We start from the raw sequence: 27,061 nt of genomic DNA, 5'->3' as shown, positions 1-27,061 counted from the left end.
ATGGATTTTTTCAGGAGATTTTGTCCTTGACACTAATCCCCCTTGCTGAGGAGCCATCTGATGTGTTAGTTTTACTCGTTCTATAGAATAAAAGAACATATTTGAAGGACATGCCTCACGCTCAACTATTCACCATAAACATAATACCATAAACATTGCAATTCATTTTTATATGATGATTTTTATAAGATGTTGTTAGGCAGTACTGTATTTTAGTCTCAGTAACCATTCACATTCATTGCTTCTTTTTTTCCATACAATGAAAGTGTATTGTGTCTGAGGCTAAAATTCTGTCCAGCATCTTCTTTTGTGACTTCCATGCAACAAAGAATGTTATACTGGTATGGAACAATATGAGGGTGAGTAAATGAGGACTGAATTGCAATTCACAGTTTAACTTTGTGGGACAAAGCCTAACCTCCAAATCTGTTTGGTTGATAGAAATGTTGTAAAAGGACCAACAGGGATTGATTCACGAACACGTTCTACAGTACTTGACTACGTGTTGACTACAGTTGCGGTCATGTTGCGTATTTTGCATATTTTTGGCCCAATGCAGCCAATCGGTGCTGTATCAATTGATTAAGCAGTGATTAGTTCACAGCCTGACATCAAAGCAGGCAGATCATTTTCACCCATTTTCTTTTCAGCTCTAAGCGGTCATAATGAAAGGAGTAATCAGCACATCCTCAGGGTGCTTACACTAATTAAAGAGGCAGATTGTTGTGACAGGGTCACCTCTGTCACTGGCACCAAACCAACACAGACATGATAGTATCTCTGTAGTCCTCTTCTGTATTTCTGTATCCCTTATATTATATTATATCCCTCTACATATTTTTTCCTAAAGGAATAGTTCAGTCAGAAAATTCTGTCATCATTGACTCACCCCCATGTTGTACCAAACTTGTACTGTTTGTCTTTCTGTCTTTCATGCAACACAAAAGGACGTTTATGCTGCTCTCTCGTAGACTGAACGTACAGTATATTGTGACCATGGGGATTTCAACCACCAAATCAGCATAAAAGTGGTCTACGTGACTTAAGTTCTATAGTCCAAGTATTCTGAAGACTCACAATTGTGCAAGGAACAGATCAAAATGAAGTTGTTATTTGCTGAAATTCTAACTGAAAAATTAGCTTGGCTACCAATCTTGGCATATTGATGTCAGAACATATTTGACATAAATATATATATATATATATATATATTAGAGCCTGACTGATATGTAATTTTTGAGGCAATACTGATTTTAGAGGGGGAAATTTCACAGATTACCGATATGGTGGCCAATAGAGTTTAAATGAAAACAGACCTTTTCCATGTGGATTGTGCACTGATTTTGCACCGATATGACTATGCAAAGGTACTCAGAAGGCTGCTTTCTTAAACAAATATTTTTATCAATGAATATTTGACATTATTATTATTACTGTACATTGTCAACAAATTCTAGAAATGAACACTGAGAGAATAAGTATAAATACAATAAATAGCTAAATATACATCAGTACTACTGTTTAGTATCAGTCAAATGCTGACAATTTTAATACTGCCAGTAAATTAGGGGCAGGTTGTAGCATAGCATAAGAAGCATTTACACCTGCCGAATCAAGACAGCAGCGCAGCAGTGTTACACCGAATTCTGCTATACAAGTTTTGGGGAAACTTTCAACGGTGGAAAACCAGAAATTTAAATCTTACATTTTGTAAATGCAAAGACTGGAATTGTTCGGTTGAAGGGGGTACCAAACTGCGAATCCTGAACAAAACAGTTTTGTGAATACATGTTCACACATTAGCTTCCACTCAGCTGACAAGGAATGAAAGTAGCTACGTGGTTAGCTAGTTAGCTATAAGCTTGTTGTCACTGAGAGTAAAAGATGGACATTGTTTATTTACTTTCCAGCATTGCGGTTCACCAACTTGGTAACAACGTAGCATGAAATCAACACTCAACAGACACAATCCACCACCACACCGTTGTCTCCTGAGCTGCAAAAAGATGCTCTGATGCTTACCTATCAATACTAATATCGGCCGATGTATCGTCGTACACTATTATATATACACCGATCAGCCACAACATTAAAACCACCTGCCTTATACTGTGTAGATTCCCTTCGTGCCGCCAAAACAGTGCCAACTCGCTTCTCAGAATAGCATTCGGAGATGCTATACTTCTCACCACAGTTGTACAGAGCGGTTATCTGAGTTACCTTAGACTTTCTCAGTTCAAAAAGGTCTGGCCATTCTCTGTTGACCTCTCTCATTAACAAGACATTTCCATCTGCAGAATTGCTGCTCATGGGATGTTTTTTTATTTTTGCACCATTCATAAAGTAAATTCTTCTAGTAAATAGAGTCCGTTGTGCGTGAAAATCCCAAGGAGATCAGCAGTTACGGAAATACTCAAACCAGCCCATCTGACACCAACAATCATCCATGAGATTATCTAATCAGCCAATCGTGTGGCAGCAGTGCAGTGCATAAAATCATGCAGATATGGGTCAGGAGATTCAGTTAATGTTCACATCAACCATCAGAATGGGGAAAAAATTATTTGGACCATGGCATGTTTATTGGTGCCTGATCAGTATATATATATACATACACACACTGGCGGCCAAAAGTTTGGAATAATGTACAGATTTTCAGAAGGAAACTTGTACTTTAATTCACCAAAGTTGCATTCAATTGATCACAAAATATAGTCAGGACATAACTGATGTAAAAAACAACACCATCACTATTTTAAAAAAAAGTCATTTTTGATCAAATCTAGACAGGCCCCATATCCAGCAACCACCAATACAACACCTTATCCGTGAATAATCATGCTAAATTGTTAATTTGGTACTAGAAAATCACTTGCCATTATATCAAACATAGTTGAAAGCTATTTGGTTCATTAAATTAATCTTAACATTGTCTTTGTATTTGTTTTTGAGTTGCCACAGTATGCAATAGACTTGCATGTCTTAAGGTCAATATTAGGTCCAAAATGGCAAAAAAAAAAAAAATGCTTTCTCTAACTCATCAGATAATATTTTTTTTTTGAGGAATGAAGGCTATACAATGCTTTTGCCAAAAAACTGAAAATGTCATACAAAGGTATACACTACAGTCTTCAAAGACAAAGGACAACTGGCTCTAACAAGGACAGAAAGAGATGTGGAAGACCAGATGTACAACTAAACAAGAGGATAAGTACATCAGAGTCTCTAGTTTGAGAAATAGATGCCTCACATGTCCTCAGCTGACAGCTTCATTGAATTCTACCCGCTCAACACCAGTTTCATGTACAACAGTAAAGAGAAGACTCAGGGGTGCAGGACTCATGAGAAGATTTGCAAAGAAAAAGCCACTTTTGAAACAGAAAAACAAAAAGAAAAGGTGGGCAAAGAAACACAGACATTGGACAACAGATAATTGGAAAAGAGTGTTATGGATCTTAACCACATTGATCTTTTGTGGGATCAGTTAGACTGTAAGGTGCGTGAGAAGTGCCCGACAAGACACCCACATTTATGGCAAGTGCTACAGGAAGTGTGGGGTGAAATGTCAGCTGAGTATCTGGACAAACTGACAGCTAGAATGCCAAAGATCTGCAAAGCTGTCATTGCTGCACAAGGAGAATTTTGCTGTCATTGCTGCACAACTCAATATAAAAAAAAAAGATTGTAGTAGTAATTTTTCACGTTATTAAGGTCCTGACTATATATTGTGATCAATTAAATGTCACTTTGGTTAATAAAAGTACCAATTTCTTTCCATAAGAGCAAAATCTGCACATTACTCTAGATTTTTGGCCACCAGTGTGTGTGTGTGTGTGTGTGTGTGTGTGTGTGTGTGTGTGTGTGTGTGTAGTGTGTATATATATATATATATATATATATATATATATACAGTAATAGTTTTTGCATTTTTTTCCTCCACAAATTTTACACTTAATAAAGTGAATAGTACCTTTCTACAAATCGCCTACATTTAAAATTTTGCTTTTGCTTTTGCCTATGCCAATATGTGTTAGCATAAAGTGTCTGTTACATTGGCCGGTGCAACAATAAACACTTTTAGGCACTTTCAACTAAGATAAGATTTTTATGTTACAACATAAAAAAGTACTACAAAAGTACTTTATGACAAAACCAGCAAAAACAATAAATAAATAAAATGTAGGGTAAATATTTTCACACTATTAGTCCTAATATATACAGTGTATAATGTATATGGTGATGTACACTCACCTAAAGGATTATTAGGAACACCTGTTCAATTTCTCATTAATGCAATTATCTAATCAACCAATCACATGGCAGTTGCTTCAATGCATTTAGGGGTGTGGTCCTGGTCAAGACAATCTCCTGAACTCCAAACTGAATGTCAGAATGGAAAAGAAAGGTGATTTAAGCAATTTTGAGCGTGGCATGGTTGTTGGTGCCAGACAGGCCAGTCTGAGTATTTCACAATCTGCTCAGTTACTGGGATTTTCACGCACAACCATTTCTAGGGTTTACAAAGAATGGTGTGAAAAGGGAAAAACAGCCAGTATGCGGCAGTCCTGTGGGCGAAAATGCCTTGTTGATGCTAGAGGTCAGAGGAGAATGGGCCGACTGATTCAAGCTGATAGAAGAGCAACTTTGCCTGAAATAACCACTCGTTACAACCGAGGTATGCAGCAAAGCATTTGTGAAGCCACAACACGCACGACCTTGAGGCGGATGGGCTACAACAGCAGAAGACCCCACCGGGTACCACTCATCTCCACTACAAATAGGAAAAAGAGGCTACAATTTGCAAGAGCTCACCAAAATTGGACAGTTGAAGACTGGAAAAATGTTGCCTGGTCTGATGAGTCTCGATTTCTGTTGAGACATTCAGGTGGTAGAGTCAGAATTTGGTGTAAACAGAATGAGAACATGGATCCATCATGCCTTGTTACCACTGTGCAGGCTGGTGGTGGTGGTGTAATGGTGTGGGGGATGTTTTCTTGGCACACTTTAGGCCACTTAGTGCCAATTGGGCATCGTTTAAATGCCACGGCCTACCTGAGCATTGTTTCTGACCATGTCCATCCCTTTATGGCCACTTCCAGCAGGATAATGCACCATGTCACAAAGCTCGAATCATTTCAAATTGGTTTCTTGAACATGACAATGAGTTCACTGTACTAAAATGGCCCCCACAGTCACCAGATCTCAACCCAATAGAGCATCTTTGGGATGTGGTGGAACGGGAGCTTCGTGCCCTGGATGTGCATCCCACAAATCTCCATCAACTGCAAGATGCTATCCTATCAATATGGGCCAACATTTCTAAAGAATGCTTTCAGCACCTTGTTGAATCAATGCCACGTAGAATTAAGGCAGTTCTGAAGGCGAAAGGGGGTCAAACACAGTATTAGTATGGTGTTCCTAATAATCCTTTAGGTGAGTGTATATAATATGGTAACACTTTACAATTAGGTTCTATCTGTTAGCATTATTATGCATTAGGTATAATAAATAACTAAATGTTAATTTACAAACTATTAATTGTTAGATCATATTACTCCATAATGCCTTTATATTGTACATACAGTATATATACACTCTACTTATTCATGTGATTATCTAATAATCTAATTGTGTGGCATCAGTGCAGTGCATAAAATCATGCAGATATGGGTCATGAGCTTTTGTTAATATTCACATCAATCATCAGAACGAGGGAAAATATGATCTCAGTGATTTCGACCGTGACATGATTTTTGTTGCCAGTCGGGCTGTTTGAGTGTTTCTGTAACTGCTGATGTCCTGGGATTTTCATGCGCAACATTCTTGTTTACTCAGAATGTGCCAAAAACAAAAGACATCCAGTGAGCAGCAGTTCTGCAGACAGAAATGCCTTGTTTACAAGAAAGGTCAGCAGAGAATGGCCAGACTATGGTAATGGCAAGGCTATGGTAACTCAGATAACCTCTTTGTACAACTGTGGTGAGAAGAATAGCATCTCCGAATGCTATTCTGAGAAGCAAGATGGCACTGTTTTGGCAGCACGAGGGGAACCTACACAGTATAAGGCAGGTGGTTTTAATGTTGTGGCTGATCGGTGTATTAGTGCACGACGATTAATCGGCCGATATGAGCCACCAGATATATATCGGTATTGATAGGTAAGCATCAGAGCATCTTTTTGCAGCTCAGGAGACAACGGTGTGGTGGTGGATTGTGTCTGTGCACAACACATCAAACCTTGAGGCGGATGGGCTACAACAGTAGAAGACCACATTGGGTTCCACTTCTGTCAGCCAATAACAGAAAACTGAGGCTGCAGTGGGCCTACCATCTTTGTATACAGTGTGTGTGTGTATGTATATATATATATATATATATATATATATCATTCAAAAACTATGTATATACAATTTACTATTAATTAATTTTTTTCATTATTATTTATTTCTGTATTGCTGTATTTAATTATTTTAACAATAGAAAAAGTATTTGTTCATGGATGCATCCATGAATGTGGGTTATTATTCCTTTATTTGGGCTTTTATTTTTTCAATATATTTAAATAATGCAGGTTTGATCTTCGATTGTACTTATTGTTTTTATGGACATTTGGTTGCTGTTTAACGGCACTAACCCATAAGAACAGTGCTCCAAACAATAAGCCACCACTTTGTTAATGTTAACTTTGCTCCTTAATCACAATCATAACCTTTCTTTAAAGCTATTAATGGTAAACTGCCATGAATAAGTCAAAGATTGTGCAATGAGTGTTTAAAGGTCAGCTTTTATTACTATGATAAAATACTTCAATTGCCTACTGTCACTGCAAATTCTTAATCTTAATGTGCACTCATGTTGTATATTTCATGCATGAAGGTCTCCAACGTTCCACAGTGGGGCATTTATAACATCATAGCAGAAACTCATTGGTCAATGCTTATGCCTCATATTTGCATGTAAATGCAAGTGTTTAATATTTTCCAAGTGTCTCAGCATTGATTTGATTTAGCAGAAGCGGAGTTGCACATGTGCGCACAGACCTGAGCCAAATGCACAGCCATGCTCTTATATTACTGCTGACTCCAGACCAGCTGATTCCCAGCAAGACGAATATGACTTGTAATCAAATGAGGACGATCCCCACCCACCCCAACACACACACACACTCTCTCTCTCTCTCCCTGCCGAAAAACCTTCATAGGCCAGTATACATTTCCAGGCCTGTTTAGGTGGACAAGTTGTTTACCAGAAAAATAAATAAATAAATACAAATAAATGGTCTTTCTAGTCTATTCAACATCTTTCTCTCATTGATATTGTTAGTATAGGGTACAGTGGGGCTAAAGGCACCCCTTTAGGTCTTTTAGCTTTTTTTCTGGTCACAAAATGTATCAAGGTAAAACAATAAATATTTAATTTTATTGAAAATGGATGGAACAACATAATTTGTGTGAAATTAAATAATAGCTGTAGGTTGTTTTGATTAAAATACAATTTTAAAAAAGGTGCTGAGGGAGCCTTTTACCCCACACATACTCCCACACTTGGGGTAAAAGGCCCCTAGGGGGTTTAAAGTGATGTTGTGTAGATACCGGTGCAATAGTTGTAGGGCACAATTTGTCAGTTAATGCAAATAATTTTGATACAGCAAGATGCTTTTTTGAGTAACAATGTAAGATGATGACTTCAGAAAAAGTCACATTTACGTTTCCTGTTCATTTCAAACACATTTGGCATTTTATTACATCTCAAGTATTCTATTTCTATCTCTTTTATGATTGGACGAGTCAGTTTGAGACCACTTTGAAAAATGTTCATAACAAATCTGTTTTTAAATAAAAACAATGTGTTTCGAAAGGGACCTTTAGCCCTGCAACATACAGGCTTTTTACCCCAAATACTATCCTTACACCTATGTCTATGATTTAATGACAAAACTCAAATCTTAAACAAAACTGAAAATGATAAATAAGAATTTTGTCTCAAAAGAAATGTGTTCATTTCAGGGATTTTCATTAGTTACATAAATTTGCAACATTTAATTTTTTTCAATCAAAATCAACCTTTAGACACCTCATGCAAAGATCTCATGAATCAGGAAACTTTTTCACTGTATAGTGACAAACAGGTGTTTAGGAAAGTCCTGTGGTAGTTTTTGTTGCTATTTAGTGTGCTGGGAGTAAATAAACTCAATGGAGCCACGGAGTCTTCAGCCCCATTGCACCCTATAGCTGAGTGAGTTTGTGTATGTCTAATGCATACCATTTAATTATCAATCTGAAAAACTGGAAACAATTTTCAGGCTATTGATGTGCTAGGGTGTTGTTGGGCGATAGTTAGGGCCTTGTTAGATGTTGCTAGAGTGTTCTAGCCGGTTTGCTGGGGCATTATTAAGTGCTTGCAAGTGTGATCTGGGTGGATGCTTACTGGCCGAAGTCAAGACTCTTTGATCTTGTCCCTAGCATTGTTGGAGAAGCTACATTGAAACTGTAGCCTCCCAAGCTAAAAGCTACTTATAACATAAAGTAGTTATACTACAGTTAAGCTACTCCTTTCGAAAACTATTTAGCTACACTACAGGCTACTAAGTAAAAGTAGCCAACTACAGTACATTAAAGATATTTAAAGAAGAAAATATTTTTAGATATATAACAAATGGAATGTTAATATTAAATTATGCCTGTTTTTTCGTCCACCAGCTGAAAATCATTAATCTGATCAGCAATTTATTCAAAAAGTCTCCTTATACAAGCAACATGATTTGAGGTATCATTCATGTCTGTAGCACAAATGGTGTGGGATGAGTTTCATAACAAAGTTTTATACTTGGGGGTTTTAAGTAATGCTCAAATTGATTCCAGTCTTATGGGGGGGTCTCCACCCCTCAAGGTTGTTGGCGTGGGGGGGGTGATTGCTAGCGCATAGTTTGTGTGCGCTTAGCGGTCTCGTGACTAAGGGGCGTTTACATTTTTGTACTTGTCATTATTATCTTTACTGAAATAAAATGTGGATAAGTCTTGCTTCAAATAATATTGAACAAATACACTGGTAACCATTTCAAAGTTGTCTGGTCAGAGCTAAATGTCATAATCATAGCACGTAATGCAGTTCTCAATGCATGAAGACTGTGAGTAAAAAATGTCTTATGGCTTTAATATCACATAGCTATTGCAACTATTATATCATCAGCTTTTATGGGGTTTATGTGCGTGAGAAAATGTATCCTAATCCCTTCATTGCCAAAGGCTCTTTTTCATACATCTGTGCACCCAAAACAGAACTATTCATAGCATTAATTCTTGGAATTTTCCCCTCATCTCACCTCAAGCTCTTTGACAGCAGAATTCCACTTTGAGGTTGTAACCAATGCAAACATAATCTGTCCGTGCAGACCGCCATCTAGTAATTTCATTTCCAAAGCTCACACTGGCTCTGTGCCACAACTCTGACAAGTGATTACTCATCCTATGTTTTGATTTTGTTTGTTTTATATTGTATTACCCATAACTGTGTCTGAGACTGTGTTTTGTGTGCTAGGAAGGGAAACACACTCATTTGGATTTAACTAGACCTTTTTTAGCTCACACCTGCACCTGTCTCCATGCCAAAATGGCAAAAAAAGCTCTCTCTATGTTTCTCGCATAGAGTTAAAGCTGCTGGGGCCATCTTAACGCTATCATACGCATCGGGGAAGGCGAGTTTCCCTATTCTTTCAGGGGGGAAAGACCCTGCGGAGACCACTCCTGCCCAGACTGGGAGAGGTAAAGAGTGGTGAAATACATCACATGGGCTTTTAGGTCACATATGGAGAATGGCGCGGTGGTAGATCCTACCTCATTGGGAGGGAGGAGTTGCTACAAACACGGCAACCAGGGTTCTGTGAGGACTGCCCAAGGGATACGCGGGTCCGCTCGCAAGGGACCGTACCGCGGAAAATACACACAGGGGGAAAACTCCATGTGTTGGACTTCAATTGAGTACCCGCATTGGTCTTGGTGAATTCCTCCACTGAATTCGCGGACCAGAGGGCTAAGGAGGAGTCATCCAGGGAGCCGAGTTCATGGGATCTCCTGGGGTAAAAGCACACGGTATTACCTCAGCGGAGGGAAAGGGTGCTAGGTGCAAGTGGTCCACCCGGTCAGTTTGTCAGCGTGTACCGAGTTCTACCAACTCGGCCTGAGAAAACAAGGGACGAAACCGACTCAACCCTGAGAATGTAAAATCTCGCAAGGTATTGGGTGTTGCCCAACCCGCTGCTCTTCATATATCTGCTAGGGAGGTGCCTTTGGCCAGTGCCCATGAGGACTCAACACTTCTTGTTGAGTGTGCTCGGACCCGCAAGGGAGGGGGGGCTTGGGTTCCTAAGACCGCGGCCGGGCTACGTGCCCAAGATTCCTACCATGCCCTTCATAGACCAGGTAGTGAACCTGCAAGCGCTGCCCCGGGAGGAGGCAGACCCAGCCCCTTCGTTGCTGTGTCCGGTACGTGCTTTGAGTACCTACTTGGACCGCACGCAGAGCTTTAGACGTTCTGAGCAGCTCTTTGTCTGCTTTGGTGGACAGTGGAAAAGGGAATGCTGTCTCCAAACAGAGTGGTGGATGCCATTTCATTGCCCCCCACACACAACATCGAAGCGAGCGACAGATGGGGAATGTCTAGGTTACGGATGTAACCTCTGTTCCCTGATGGCGGGAACGAGACGTTGTGTTCTCCCGGCCACGTCGCTGAGCCGAGCCTCTGTTGTGGTCAGACCATTTCCGGCTCCTCAGAAAAATCCTGAATGAAACAGACGCATTTCCCCGCCTTTATACCCGTATGTCCGGGGGCGGGACATGCAAATTCTGTCTGCCAACTTCTCATTGGCCTTTTTTCATAGTTCAGAGGTATATTCGGTGCTCAAGAGAGACCCCTAGTGTCACTTCTTTGACACAACGTCTCGTTCCCTCCATCAGGGAACGGAGGTTACATCCGTAACCTAGATGTTTTAAGCATAAACCTCACTATAGATTTGATTGGATTTCTCTGAAAACAAGACTTAATATCAATTGTTATTTTGTTTGTCTTGTAAATGTACTGTATTTAAGAATGTTTTGATATTTTTCTGGAAAACAATACAATAAAGTTATAAAAAAAAATCTGCAGTGTATTCATTCTTCCTCTAAAGCAAGAGTTGGTCATTTCAGTTAAAGAGGAGCAAAAAGCAGGAATTGAGGTATACTCTTACAGGGATCACTGTTAAGCACATGTAAGGGCACTTTGAGCTGCAGATATAGGATTACAGAGAATGGAGAGTCTGCATTATCTCCACGGGCTTAGTAACACAATTATCCTTCTGGCCCGTTTTCATTTGTCTAACATTATAAAGGTTCTTTCTGAATTACGTAAGGTCAGATGACGACAACGCAAATCTCCAAATTAATGTCTTTTTTTTTTTTTAAGTCAATAGACATGTTCAGACAAGGTTGGATCAGAGCCACAGTTGTCCAGGAGCAAGTTGTGATTGTTATATCCGGAGGTCTTGTGTCTGAATGAACAAGAGTCAAGGTTGAGCATTGGCCCCTAACGTGCTAACCCACATCATTAGATCAAGATGAAGTACAAGAAGTTTTTTACCGTGATGCAGGCGGCCATCGGCATCGTGCCACTCAACAAACGAGAATTCCTTCCTCCCCCTCGAAGACTTTGGAAAACTCATGAGTAAGTCTGTGTTTGTATCAGTTATTGTGTGGGTGTAAAATTATTGAGAATTTATACTTCAATGAAAGTATGGAAAAGATTTTACACTGAAAACTGTAATCATCTTATTCTGTATTTTTTGTCTTGTTTTCCAGTACAATGATCTAAATATCCTTAAAAAGGATACATTTACTTTACAGAAGCAAAATATAAGATTACAATATTTAGTTATTATTTTTCTTACTCCACTGGAAAATAGTTTTATTCTTGTTTTAAGCATAAACTAAATGTGAATTGAGTTTGTCTTTAATATGTCCTGATATTTCGCACAATTTTCCTTCTCAGACCTTTAATGATTAGATTTGAGTTTTAAGAAAGTTTATATATTGCCATAAATGCTGAGTTAGGAAAATTAAAAATTAAAGTACTGTATCTATCCATAAACACACTTGAGTGACAATATATTCATATTTAATTGTACCTAAAGTGATAATGAAAAATGAATATGTTGTCATAATTTCCTCACCCTCATGTTGTACCGAATCTGTATCAGTTTCTTTTGTATGAAAAAAAACAAAAGGAGATGTTATGCATATATTGTTAGCCTCAGTCAGCCTTCACTTTCATTGTATGGAAAAAAGATTGAATGAAAGTGAATGGTGACTGAAACTAACATTCTATCTTCTTTTGTGTGTTTTTCTACAAAGGAAAGAAACTCATGCGAGTTTGGAACAACATGAAGGTGAGTGAATGATGACAAAATTTCCAATTTTGTGTGAACTATGCCTTCAAGTCATAAATTAAAGTACTAATTCTCCTGAACAATATATACAAAGTTTAATAAAGTTCAATTACTCTAATACAAATACACTCCTGTGTGTGTAAATAGTAGGCAGGTGAGCATAGGGAAGATAAAAAGAGGGATTGATGCAATCACACCTCACAGTGCTGATGTGGCTATTTTTGGTCTTTATTTATAGCATCTTTTTTTATGATAATGAACTCTGACTGGTCTCCATGGAGAAAAAAAAGACAAATACTGTTTTCCCACCTGAGTGCCGTGATTTTGAGCACATTATTTGTTTAATATGAGATGGAATTCTGCACTCTGATGGGCTGCTATATTTCACTTTGAATGAATATACCAATAGTGAATATATAAGACTATAGGCAAATTCTTTTGTTAATATTAATTAAATTTCTTGCTTTTTAGCTTTGTTATTGAAATGTAATGGGCAAAAATTTGGATTCACTTAAAATGCACAGCCTGTTTTTACTATAAACTCTACACCTCAGTTCATAAAAATCTTAGAATTGGTAATATGTCTGATGAAATCTACAGATTCCCAAAATTTTTGGCCCAAAATAAATAGCAGTTCATTTAAAAGATGTACATTTTACAAAAAGACTCCATTAATGCTTTGTTTTGTAAATACAGCAGCTTCACTCATACAGCAGGTTTGTCTTTGTAAATTTTCAAGAAATGTACTATTTTCAAAATCTTGCATTGACTTGCATTGTTAGGGGCCATTCAAACTAAATATCCAGATGCATTGCATCGGAATAGAACAAAACACTGGTTTAACTTTACATTTTTTAAAACAATGCAGCACTCGTGGCATGAGGTGCACCACAACAGTCAAAGACATGCGTCTAGCCCACATTAACACCCCCTCAAAATCTACATTTATTTACGTTGGTGACATCATAGTAATATTTTTTCATACACATCTTTTCTTTATATAATCGTGTTTAGAAGTGTAAAAATGGCAAACTGGCTCTGCTAATGCAAAACCAAAACCCAGTTTAACTTAAACTTCAAGAATATTCTTTGGCTGCTTTACAAGCACTGGTATTTCCTCCTGGAAATAAGCATTTAGTTTCTGTATTCGGCTGTTCACTGAGACTTTTATGTGGACAGTAGGTCTAATAAAATATACTGAATCAATAAAGATTACATTTATCCCACAATTGTGGATCAAGATCCTGCTTTGAGACCTGACATATTTTTAGTCAAGTCTGATTTTGTCTTTTGTTTTTTTTTTGTTAAGTTTTTTGAGGTGTGAAGTATGAAGAGTTTGTATCAGTTTTCTGGGTGGAAATGTCACATAGGGGTCATATTACCATGCTGGGTACTGTGAGGCAAATATAAAGCATTCTCAGAGCAGTTCATTCCTGTCACTAATGCCCACTCAACACACACTCATGCTATCAACAACATCACCTCAGCAGCAAAAACATTATGCGCCCAAGTGTAATACAACTGAAGGATTTTCTTACATCTCTGTATGTGCAATAATAATAATAGTCATAGTTTATGGGATGAATATAGACTCAAAACTATACACAAATTTGTAAACACATACATCAATTCGATAAATGTCATTCATGCATCTTAATATCCACACACAAATGCCTTTCAACTTGTGTCTGTGAAATTCTGAATGAAATTAATGTGCAGTGATTTGTACAAATAGAGACATATTTGTGAATAAAAATGTTCCCTTTAGAATAAATGTAGCACAATTTGTATGTCTAACCAAAGCAAGACGTTCAAATAAAAAAAAAAATGGCCTTGTGAGGTATTTAATGGGCATTTGTGGATCAAGTGACACGTGCATTCATTGACATGTTTTGTGTCCATTCTGTTTAATTTATTTGATTTTTGAGACTTCCATTAGGACTTCCATCCATAAGAGTGGGCACATCTACCCATCAATTTAGGAGAAATTCACAAATGCGTGTTGTTAGCCTTATACAAATGTCTTATTACTTGTGTCTGTGTAAATTGTTTTTAAATAAATGGGCACCTATTTGAATATTAATTTTCCCTTTTGTACAAATAAATCACAGTTTGTGGATGCAACCAAATGAAGATGTTCCAAATGAAACACAAAATGGTCTTGTGAAGTATCGAATGTGCATTTGTGGATCAAGTGACACCTGTGCATTCATTCACCTTTTTTGTGTGTTTTCAGTCATTTTAATTTTGAGACTTCCTTTCTGCTGATTTTGCATTGCACGATCCACACAAAACTTTGTGTAATAAATGCAGCTACCACTAGATTACAGTCTCATTTTACAGATGTACCATCAGGCAGGGCAGGGTTTATTCCCAAGGTCACTCGGCATGTGCAGTATACAAGCACCACTTCAAACAAACAGTGTCTGAGATCAACAGAAACCATCAAAGGTTTGTCCCAATGGTTCTCATAACCAAGGATAATGTCCTGTCACATTGTAAAAGGTGAAAAAAGCCCATTTTAGAGTGTAAAGTCCTGGTGACAATATGTCTGTGTTAAATGTCAGATGCTTTCTAACTAATAGGATTCCAACACCTGGCCAACCGGGTCTTTGTTCCAGGTCCATAGAATAAAACTATAATGTTCATTTTACTTAAACACATACCTAAATAGTAAATCCAGAGAAACTGATCATTTTGCAGTGGTCTCTTAATTTTTTCCAGAGCTATATATCACAATCTAATTTTTTTCCTGGAAAATCATTAAAAAAATTTTTATTTAAATAACCATGTAATAGGGATGGGCGATATAAGCAACAAAGTATATGTTAATGTTATTTATATTTTGAAAATGATGCCCAATGAAGCCTAATGGAAGGCTTGTCATGTCCATTACAATGAAAGACTTTATCAATTAATATTTAAAATTATATTCGATCTGTTGTATCTACACTGCATCGCTTTTTAATACAAGCACAATTAGTAATGAAAAATGAGACCGCCATCTTGTGGTAGTTGCTTTTATTACACAAAGTTATGTGTGGATTGTGAAGCTCAAATCCAGCTGAATAGCCTCAAAATTCAAAAGAATGAAACAGAACACCATAATTTGGTTGCATCCACAAACTGTGATTTATTTATACATTTACATTTATGTATTTGGCAGACGCTTTTATCCAAAGCGTCTTAAAGAGCCCTTATTACAGGGACAATCCCCCCCGGAGCAACCTGGAGTAAAGTGCCTTGCTCAAGGACACAATGGTGGTGGCTGTGGGGTTCGAACCAACGACCTTCTGATTACCAGTTTACCAGTTATGTGATTTAGACCACTACACCACCACCACTCCACTTATTACATTTATATATACAAATATAATAATAATAAATAACACAGACACATGTAAAAAGCCATTTGTTTGAGGCTAATATCACGCATTTGTGAAGTTTTACCAAATTGATGGGTAGATGTGCCCACGTTTATGAATGAATTTAGGACTTATTCATTGGTAGTTATTTATGTGTGAGTTGGCCATGGTAAAAACAGTGAAACAAAAGACTAAAAATGTAAATAAATAAAACAGAATAGACACAAATCATGTCAATGTATGCATGCATGTCACTTGATCCACAAATGCCCATTCAGTGCTTCACAATGCCATGTTGTGTTTCATTTGGAACATCTTCCATTGGTTAGACATTGTGTTATGTTTATTCAAAAGGGAACATTTTTATTCACAAATATGTCTCTATTTGTACAAATCGCTGCACATTAATTTAATTCTGTATTTTACAGACACAAGTTTAAAGGCATTTGTGTTTGGATAGTAAGATGCATGTATGACATTTATTGAATTGATGGACAAGTGTTTACACATTTGTGGATAATTTTGATACTATATTCATCCCATAATGATTCCCTTAGCAAACACAGCAAATTTACAATAACTATTTAATAATCGTAAATCCTGAAATCAGTGTAGGATGGCATGTTTGTTTTACTGCTATTTTTGAGTCTACGTTTGTTTGTAAAAAGGAATGTTATGTGCATTATGTGCTTTATGTCACATCCATGTGCTAAGGAAGATTTACAGAGATAGCCTACAGTGCACAGAGGACTGACTGTGTTATTGTGTTATTGTGTGTGTGTGTGTGTGTGTGTGTGTGTGTGTGTGTGTGTGTGTGTGTGTGTGTGTGTGTGTGTGTGTGTGTGTGTGTGTGTGAGGGCATGTCAGCAAGAATCAAGGCTCATGGCAGTGTTTGTGTGGGGTGGAGAGGTTTTGCATTGTGTGGACCAAATGTACTTACAATGATGTTAAAGTAAAACCTGAAATCTCCTACATTGTGGGAAGCATCCAAATGATTGCTTCATGAACTTACAAAATAATGTCTTAATGAAAATGTTAACAAGCAGATGTCTGTGTAAGGGGAAGGTTTAGGGTAAGGTGAAGGGTTAGGGAATAGAACATATTAGCTCATTATAAAAACATTGAAATTCAATTCCACACCAGAAAAATGAAGTTCGGGACTAACGGTCCTCAAAAGTCGGCTTAATCTGACAAATTGTCCCTTAGGAGAAATTCGGGGACATCCTCAATTGGAAAATGAATTCATAAATTAAGCAAATACTGTTTTTTAAAGGTGCAATAATTAATGTTTTAGTTGGCTTTTCCTTGTCCCATCGGTTCCAGTAGTAATTGTGGTTTTGGACACTATAGTGACACCCATCGTCCAGAATACTGGAATTTGGTTTACCAAATGCTACCACTTTACACTGAAAATGTTGTTAATGTTCTGTTTTGTTACTATGAGTCTGTATTTTTACCCGTCTTATAACACACATCCCTATAATGGACATACTTGTATCCAATCCATAAGTATTTTCGCTTGTTGTTGCACACAAGTCTGTGGGCTCTATTTTCGTGAGTGCGCTATGTCTACCACATTTTCATGAGAGCGCTAATACTAAAAGCAATTTTCATGTCAGCGCAAAGCACAAGTGGACTTGGGAATTTTGCGCTATCTGTGGGTGTATGTGCGCAAACTGTGGGTGTATTGTATGAAAATGTTATGCCGCAAAGTGCAATTTGCTATTTTCCTGAGAAATAGGCCATTGCGCGAAGATGTTTTAAACGCTGGTCTGATTTCAGTGCAAAATATTTGGTATTTGGTCGTTATTTTGATTATATTAATTTGGGTTTAGAAATATTGGTTTAAGTTTTTCATGTTTCATGAATTTATGTGTTCAAAATCAATATCGACCGGTAAAAGCCCATACATTCTCTTTTAATACTAGCCATGATTTAATTTGTATCAGTAGATGAAAATTATTAATAATACTGATATTCCCTATAATTTAAAGGAGCGTACATCCAAATCCTGATGAGATTAATATTTTCTAATCATATAAAAGGACCATGTCCATATTTCCATTTACACTACCGACTTCTAGGTGTGATGTTTATATTGCTGATGCTTGAGGGAATGGATTATATAATAGGACACAGGCGGTGCAATAACAGGAGAAAAACTTCAGAATTAAATTACACTTAGCTCAGCCCATTTGTGAGTTGTGCGTGAAATTTTGCAGAACACATTTGTGCCTAAAATTTGTGCATGCTTGCACAAAAATAAAAAACCTTCATGGCCATGCCCACTGACTTTGCGCTATTGACTTAAAGCATAGTGCTGTGCTTAGTGCTAGCACTCTTAAAATAGGGCCCTATAAATGTGCAGCCGTAGCTTGCGAGATCTCTCCCGACTGAACACCGCCTTGTGCTCGCTGTATCTATGAGTACTAGTGGTTTATTTCATGACTCCAGCAGGGACCTCTTCTACGTACATTTTATCTTTCCACTTGCACTCATTCTGTTCGGAATATCTGGTGGATCACATTCCTCTTTATCACTACTATACCATCACTCTGGACTATACTATTGAGCATTGGCTTAAAGTGCTATATAAAGTAAAGATGTCATTATTTTTGTCATCATCAGTGGTAGAAACTCATCAGTTGCATGGCACAGTGTCAAGTGCTGACAACATGGCAGCGCCCATGAGCGGGGCGACCTACTCCATGTAAAATGAAACAGCTTTTATTGGTTTTCGGATATGATGGTATTCTTCTCCTATTGTCAGTGTACTGTACATCATTTTCAACACATTTCTAAAAAGTGCTTTCCATGTCTTTATGTGTAAAATGTTCTTTTTTTTAATTAGCCAAATACTAATAACTAGTACACCTTTAATCCTATAAAATGCAAAAAGTTTTCTTTTAAGAATAGGGCCAGGGTGTGGATTTGGATTAGTCTACTGCAATTATAATTAGCTTTATATTAAACAAGTTACATCTATACAATAGTAGGCTACATTTAAGTCTATATTTCTGCATTTAGTTTAACCCAATCATTTAATTAAATATATCATAAATTTTATAAATAAAAGTTTTTTTATGACAAAACTGCTCAGGAAAAATATCTGAAAATAATTTTGAATGATTTATCTATGATTTAATGAATAGGCTTCAATGTGTTGTGATACAGTTCCGAGTTTCAGCTATTGTAATGTATAGTTTTACACATATTTAATGAAAATTAGATATTATTGTTTACAAATAGGCTATGCTGGGTCTCAGGGTTAAATTAGATTAATTAAAGTAATGTGTGTGTTAAATCAGGTTTTACAAGTCAGAAAATGGCTTAATGAACTCGTCTTTTAATTCAAATAAAATAAAAATGCAAAAAGGTTTATGAGAGGGTTAGGTTTATGGGTAGGGGATAGAAAATATCATTAGCTCAGTATAAAAAAAACAGAACTCAATGGGAAGTCTCCACCAAGACAGAAAAAGAAACGTGTGTGTGTGTGTGTGCAGAGAGGGGAGGGACAGTTGCCATTGGCTGGCTGGCTATTGGGCTGCACCTGTTGTGTGTGTGTGTGTGTGTGTGTGTGTGTGTGTGTGTGTGTGTGTGTGTGTGTGTGCGTGCGTGCGTGGTGTGTGTGTGTGTGTGTCAGTGTACGGAGTGCACAGATCCTGTGGTAGAGAGTGGAGGCAGCCACACTCTCCCTCTGTCTCTCCTCCTCTTTCTCCTCCTCTCCTCCCACCCATCTACTCTCCACACTGACAACATCCAGGGACCCAAACATCTCCTCCCTGTCTCTCACCTTCCACTCTTTCTTTCATTCTGTCTGCATGTTCACCTGTCCCTCCTGAAGCTGTCACCATGCGTCTGGGAATTACAGGTATCATCACGGATATCCTCAGCACCTCCAGCAACATCTGCTTCTGCTGGATGGAGGGCAAGGTAGAATGATCCCTCTCCTCTCCTCAGGAGAGCTGGAGAGGAACTTTACTTCTGTCTTTTACTCTCTGTCAGACTGCATAACATGTCTTGTTTACCAGTTAAAATATCTAAACATCCTTAAAACAAGATACATTTACTTGAGAAGCAAAATCGTGTGAGATATTAGTCTTGCTTTCAGAGAATGTCTTGAATTGTTTATTTTTCTTGTTTTAAAGGGATAATTCACCCAAAAATATAAATTCTGTCATACTCACTCATGTCGTTCCAAACCCGCATGACTTTCCTCTGTGGAACCTGAGAGGAGAAATTTTGAATAATGTTGACGCTGTTCTTTTCCATAAATAGAAAGTAAATGGTAATATTCTGTCTAACATCTGCTCATCCGTTCCACAGAGGAAAAAATATATATGGGTTTGAGGGTATGAAATGAGGATAAATATTAACAGAATATTCCCTTTAAGCATTTCAGTTATAAATTTAGTTCCCTTTATGCTTAAAGCAAGAAACAATTTGCTATTGGGGTAAGACAAAAATCTTAATTCAAGATATGTTATCTGAAAACAAATCTTCTGCAATTTTCCTTCTCATTTATTTATATCTTATTTAAAGGATTTTACATTTTTACTGGCAAATAAGAAAATCTCACCCTCTTTTTGCTGCTTGTAATCCATTAGTGTGCTTTTTGCTTTTTTTGATTGTAAAAAATGATAAGATGGTGCTGAAATTATTTTTGTGTGTTTCTTGGCAAGCATGGATGTTTTTGGTGTTGATGTGTTGAGGGGTGGCAGTTCGCTGTCACAACATGTGGCCACAGAGAACGAGAAAGAGCAAGAAAGATAAAGAGACAGAAAGACACCTTTAGTGAGTCGAGATTAATGACAAATATCTGCAAGGCAGACATCTAGACAACTCTTTTGTCATTACAAACCAGACTAGTAGCACTTGAATGAATTCATTCACTTAGGTGTGTTGTGTTATGCTCTCCTACTTGCTTAAAGGAGTAGTACGTGCAGAAATAAAACTTCTGTTATTTACTCACTCTCATGTTGTTCCAAACCTGTATGAATGAAAGTTAAATAAAAGTGAATGGGGACAGGGGCTCCAAAAATTACAGAAATAGTTGCATTAAAGTAGTTTATACAACTTATGTGCTATATTCCAAGTCTTTTGAAGACATACAATAGGTTTGTGTAAGAAAAAGGGCACACGTTTTTTTTTTTAAATCATCCCCTTCTTTATCAATCGATCAATTTCAATCAATTTATTATTTATAGAGCACTATTAAAAACAACTACCGTTGACCAATGTCCTGTACAATAAAAACATAAATTCCCATCAGATACAATAAGCACAGAGTCACACATAATACCAAAACAGATCAAATACAGTAAAACATCACATTTGAAGGCCAAATCAAATAAAAATGTTTTTAGCTTAGATTTAAAAATAGGTAGTGCGGGGGCAGTTCTAATTTGAATTGGTAGGCTGTTCCAGAGTTTGGGAGCTGCTACGGCGAATGCCCGATTTTGGAAAAAGAAAAAAGATGGCACCGTTGTGTATGGCTTGCCGTCTGTTGTCTGCTTCTTTATAACTCTCAAATGTTATTCGTGTCAATGTACATTCAAATATAATTACAGAAATGTAATGATTCTGATTCCTCAACAATACCATTTTTTTATTTTTTTATTCTTAGGGCCCATATAGTCCGAAAGTGTAAAAGTTCTTTTTAACTTGACACGACATCAGATGTGGCACAACGACAAACAGCCAGATGTGGCACAACAATCACAGATGTCCACAGATGTGTGTGTTTACACTGAAAAACCACTCAGACACACACAAAATGCATTCTGTGTGAAGGGCCTGTTATTCATAATTGGTTCTTAATTTCCAACCTTAGTCAAGAAGGTTTGACAGTTCAATGACTTCCAACCTCGTCTCATAGAATGAACGTTACTCTATATACATTATTGCAAACTGCCTTTTACGTGCTGCTTGCTTCTTTTCGCTGCAGTTCCCAGGTGAAATTAGTAATAAAGGCCCTACAACAACTGTACATTCTATTTATTGTCACAATAAATTGCAATTGCAGAAATGAAGGCTATGCAATGCTTGATATTGACAAAAAACTGAACATTTCACACAAAGGTATACACTGAAGTCTTCAAAGACAAAGGACAACTGGCTCCAACAAGGACAGAAAGAGATGTGGAAGGCCAGATGTAGGATTAAACAAGAGGATACGTACATCAGAGTCTCTAGTTTGGTAAATAGATGGCTCACATGTCCTCTGCTGACAGCTTCATTGAATTCTACCCGCTCAACACCAGTTTCATGTACAACAGTAAAGAGAAGACTCAGGGGTGCAGGCCTTATGGGAAGGATTGCAAAGAAAAAGCCACTTTTGAAACAGAAAAACAAAAAGAAAAGGTTAGAGTGGGCAAAAGGGTGTTATGAATCTTAACCCCTTTGAGCTTTTGTGGGATCAGCTAGACTGTAAGGTGCGTGAGAAGTGCCCAACAAGACATCAGGAAGTTTAGGCTGAAATGTCAGCTGATTATCTGGACAAACTGGCAGTTAGAATGTCAAAGATCTGCAAAGTTGTCATTGCTGCAGGTGGAGGATTTTTTGATGAGAACTCTTTGAAGTAGTTTAAGAATAAAATTCTAATTGTAACAGTAATTTTTCACATTATTAATGTCCTGACTATACATTGTGATCAGTTGAATGCCACTTTACAGAATAAAAGTACCAATTTCTTTCCATAAGAGTAAAATCTGTGCATTATTCCAAACTTTTGGCCACCAGTGTAGATCAGACACTATATACATATTTACAGATGGCGTTGGGGTGAGCCAAAAGTTGTCAAGTGGTCCTTTTCTGCATATAGCGGCGCAGTTTTGAGATCCGTTCTGCATAACACGGCGGCTCATTTTAGCTTATCGTGGCCCATTCTGCATGTTTCCCTGCCGATCCACCGGCACACTCGGTTCTCCCGATGGCCAGTCAACCCCTGATCGGCCCCAAAGTGCGTCTGCCCACTGAGAAAATGCCCGGTGTGCCAGATTACCAGTCCATCCCTGGTGATGAGGCATCACATTAGTAGATTGAAAAGGTTCCGGGTCAAAAGACGACAATTTGTTCTGGCGGCCATATTTATCATCAATTATTTCAGGTGGGCATATGCAAAATCCTAAGAAAGGTAGGTGGGCATATGGCTTATGCCTGCGTATGCCCTTGACTACACTACTACTCCTAAAGCTGCAAAACACTCATTAAAATTAAATAATTGCAAAATGTATGTTTTCACATAACACAGCTAGCCTACTTTTCTGGCACTTGAAGGCATGTTTTAAAAGGCCTATAATTACCAAGTCAATATTTAAATAGCTATGTAACTTTGTCACTGTGCAGTAATTGTTATTAAACTGCGTTGTTTCCATTAACATAAATACATGTTTGCATGTGGGTTTTAGTGGAGGAATTTTTCCTTCAATCCCAAAAGCTGTGAATCTTCCAGCTCAAGGCGACTGGGAGGACGTATTTCTTTTTCTAATCAGCCTGTCTTGGATGTGTTATGACATCACTTGTCCAGATTAATGCACCATATTGATTGAGCAATTTAGACATGTAGATCTATGGCTGTGGTGAAGTGGGCCAGCTAAATTCTGTTTATTTTCAGAGGTCCAATAGATCATTCAGTCTCCAGAAAGCTGCCAAACTGTATTATTGAGCACCATTCCAATTTCTGCCCATTTCTGCCCAACAGTGCATTGACAAGTGCACTACCTGTATGTCAGTATTGAATGCAGGTATTCAAGGATATATGATTGAAAATGGGCATATAATAAAATAAAGGACTCAAGCTTTTGTAAACATGATTTTGGTAGAGTGGGTTTGAAACAATGGATTTCACTGAAATAGAATCATAATATAATAGCAGCCAAATGTAATGGTGGCATAGAGTTCTTGCTCTCCTCTCATGGATTAAAGACAAGAATAAAATAATCTTGAATCAATGGCATTTTTGGCATATTGTTGATTACTACAAAAGTCAATTAGACTTGCCCGTTGTTTATAAAAAAATTTAAATTAAAAATGTGGTTATTCTGTAGCTATTACAACGGAAGTGAATGGGGCAAGTCCATAAATGTTAAAATACACACCGTGTCACAAGTATAGCCACAAGACATAGTCATTGTATATGTTAACATTATTTTAGTGTGATAAAATCTGGGATTTACTGGCATTACAGTGTTTACCAGATTACAGAGTTTACAAGTGTTATGTCGCCATGACAACAAAGTTGTTATATTACACAATAATACACAGATAAGGTTTGTAAGTGATTTTTTTCACACTAAAATTGCGATATTTGATTCTTCTTTTTTTAATATCCATTATGTTTGATTGAGCTTGCATTGAACCTGGAACATTCATTTAAGACCAAAGGTACCTGTTTGATGTGTTGCATTTTCTATGTGTACTGTTGACATGTCCTAAAGTTTATTGAAAAAGTGGCTTAGAGAGGTTTATTGTCTTCTGTAGATGTATTGAAACACAAACACAGAGTTTTCTATTTTTAAACATTGGAAAAGATTGCAACTTTGGCAAAATGCAAATAAGTCTAGAGCCTTTGCATCGATTGTGTCCTAAATGACCCAGTGAAATGGATTATGGCTACATAACATTACTGTTGATTTGTAACATTTGTTAATCTGCTTTCAAATCTCTGAAATTCACATATAACTGCTTGGATAAAACTTGCTACTCTCTGATCGTTACAGTAGCGGAGTTTAATACTTCTTTACATCACATCGGTCATATCCACATTGAACAGGACGGCCAATCCTCGCTGTTGTCTAACTCTGATTTTCTTTTCAAGGGTAAAATATTTAAAGCCTGCAGGACAGCAATCATCTGTCCCGTTTATAGGATGCCAAGTCTGCAGGCGTCAGTATGTGTCAGGTCAGTTTGTTTCCAAGAGCAGCCAGCCAGTATTCAATAAAGCTAACCCATTTGGAAAGCCGAGCTTGAACATGTTTTCATCACTTAAATTTTGATGAGCTCATAAATAATAGATGTCACTATAATGAATGCTAAATAGAATGAAGTGCTCATTGAGGTCACGTTTAGTTCCAGGCAGAGATTTTGGAGATCAATTCATTTAGTGTTTTGCGCTTAAAAAATTGCCAAAACAAGACAACCAGATTAATTCTTCCTCCCTGGTTGATGCCAGTAGTGATTTACAATAGGCATCTGCTACTAGCATCTGTGCTGTGAGTATGCAGTTATTTAGATGATACCCATGTGTGCTATAGTGGCAAAAGATTTTAGGGTAAATCTCATGAAAACCTGTCAAAAACATGTCCTGGTTATATCTCATCACAAAATCAAAAGAAACAAGATATTTAGCTTGAAAATGAAGAAAATTTCTATTTTAGCTTTGCAACATTATTCCCATAATGATGAAACACAAAATTCTCATTACCAAAAGGGAACAAAATATAATTCACAATATTGCAAAAAACACTTTTGTTTTGAAGTATTTATACATAATTGTAGTGTTTATTATAACCTGATCGCCTGATTTAAATAAAAAATGTATATATTTTTTTAACTATTGTTAAACTATTGTTTTATGGTAATATGAATCTAATGAGAATCACAAGTGAGAATAATACAAATTACAAAAAACTAAAAAGTAAAACAATCTGTTAGGAAATGTGTTGCCATGAAAATAAATTAAATGGAATAAATCTTTAAAATCCTGTAGGCCTAATCTTGTTTTGTTGGTGTTTTATCTTTTTTCTTTTTTTTGTAAAATAAAAATACTTTATTTTTTATGTAAGAGTGAAATATGACCTGGACATGTTTTCATGTGATTCACCATTTGGGAACATTTGTGACTTCATGGATGAACTGGCTTCTTCATTAGTGGGTCTTTTCTATTCATACACACCAGAATTGAATACAAGGAGTCATTAAAAGCCTGTAGTGTAACCCTTTGTTATCATGACATACACGCAATACCCTTTAACCTTCTGAATATTTTAAAGGGCACAATTAAAGGTTGTGCTCTTGGCTGCATAGATCTTGTAAGCATGAACACAGAAACATACAGTGTACACACTCCTTTGTGTTGTCCTTTGGTTTCTACTAGTATTCTGATTCTTATTTAAAGGTGAAGTGAAATACCTGCGCCACTAGCATCACCAAATGGAATAACAAAAATAATTATATTTTCACACAGGTGAGAAAAGAGATAGTCCCACCCTTAAACTCTTTAATAAACCTTTACTTAAACCTAAATATTTATTGAGCCAGTGTTTCTGTCGGGCTGGCTGGGATGCTTAAACAAACGGAGCAATGTTTTCAGAGCGCTGTGGTCTTTACGCTTTTCAGAGATATCAGCCTACAAATATTTTGTTTATTGGTGTTTCTGCATATTGAAGGAATAGGTCACCCAAAAATAAAAATGTTTTCAAAAATGTTTATAGCAGTATGTTAGCTTCAGTCACCATTCACTTTCATTGCGTTTTTTTCCCTATACAATGATAGCGAATGTTGACTGAGGCTGATTCTGCCTAATTTCTTGTGTTCCACAGTAGAAAGTAAGTTATACAGGTTTGGAATAACAAGAGGGTGAGTATAGAAAATCAGCATTTTAAACATTGGGTGTACAATTCTTTTAAAGTATATTAAAATGTATTTATATACAGTGCATCCGGAAAGTATTCACAGCACAGATCCACATTTTGTTATGTTATACCCTTGTTCCAAAATGGATTAAATTCATTATTTTCCTCAAAATTCTACAAACAATACCCCATAATAATGTTTTTCATTTTTTATATTTTTAGTACATTTGCAAAGATTTCAAACAAACTTCTTTCACATTGTCATTATGGGGTATTGTTTGTAGAATTTTGTGGAAAATTATGAATTTAATTAATTTTGGAATAAGGCTGTAACATAACAAAATGTGGAAAAAGTAAAGTGCTGTGAAAACTTTGAGGATGCACTAATATATATATATATATATATTAGTGCATCCTCAAAGTTCATCCTCAAAATATATATATATATATACATATGTGTGTGTGGTAAATGGTCTGCACTTATATAGCACCTTTTTAACCTTAGCAGTTTTCAAAGCACTTTATACTTGGTCTCATACACCCATTCACACACACTCAGATTCACACACCAATGATGGCAGAGGCCATGCAAGGTGCTAGCCTGCCATTGGGAGCAGCATGGGGTTCAGTATCTTGCCCAAGGACACTTCGGCATGTGGAGTTGTGTGGGCTGGGAACTGAACCACCAACCCTGCTATTAGTCT

This window comes from Xyrauchen texanus, chromosome 37, assembly GCF_025860055.1.
Source record: "Xyrauchen texanus isolate HMW12.3.18 chromosome 37, RBS_HiC_50CHRs, whole genome shotgun sequence".
NCBI lineage: Eukaryota > Metazoa > Chordata > Actinopteri > Cypriniformes > Catostomidae > Xyrauchen > Xyrauchen texanus.
The sequence above is the reverse complement of the archived record's forward strand: the minus strand, read 5'-3'. Positions refer to the sequence as shown.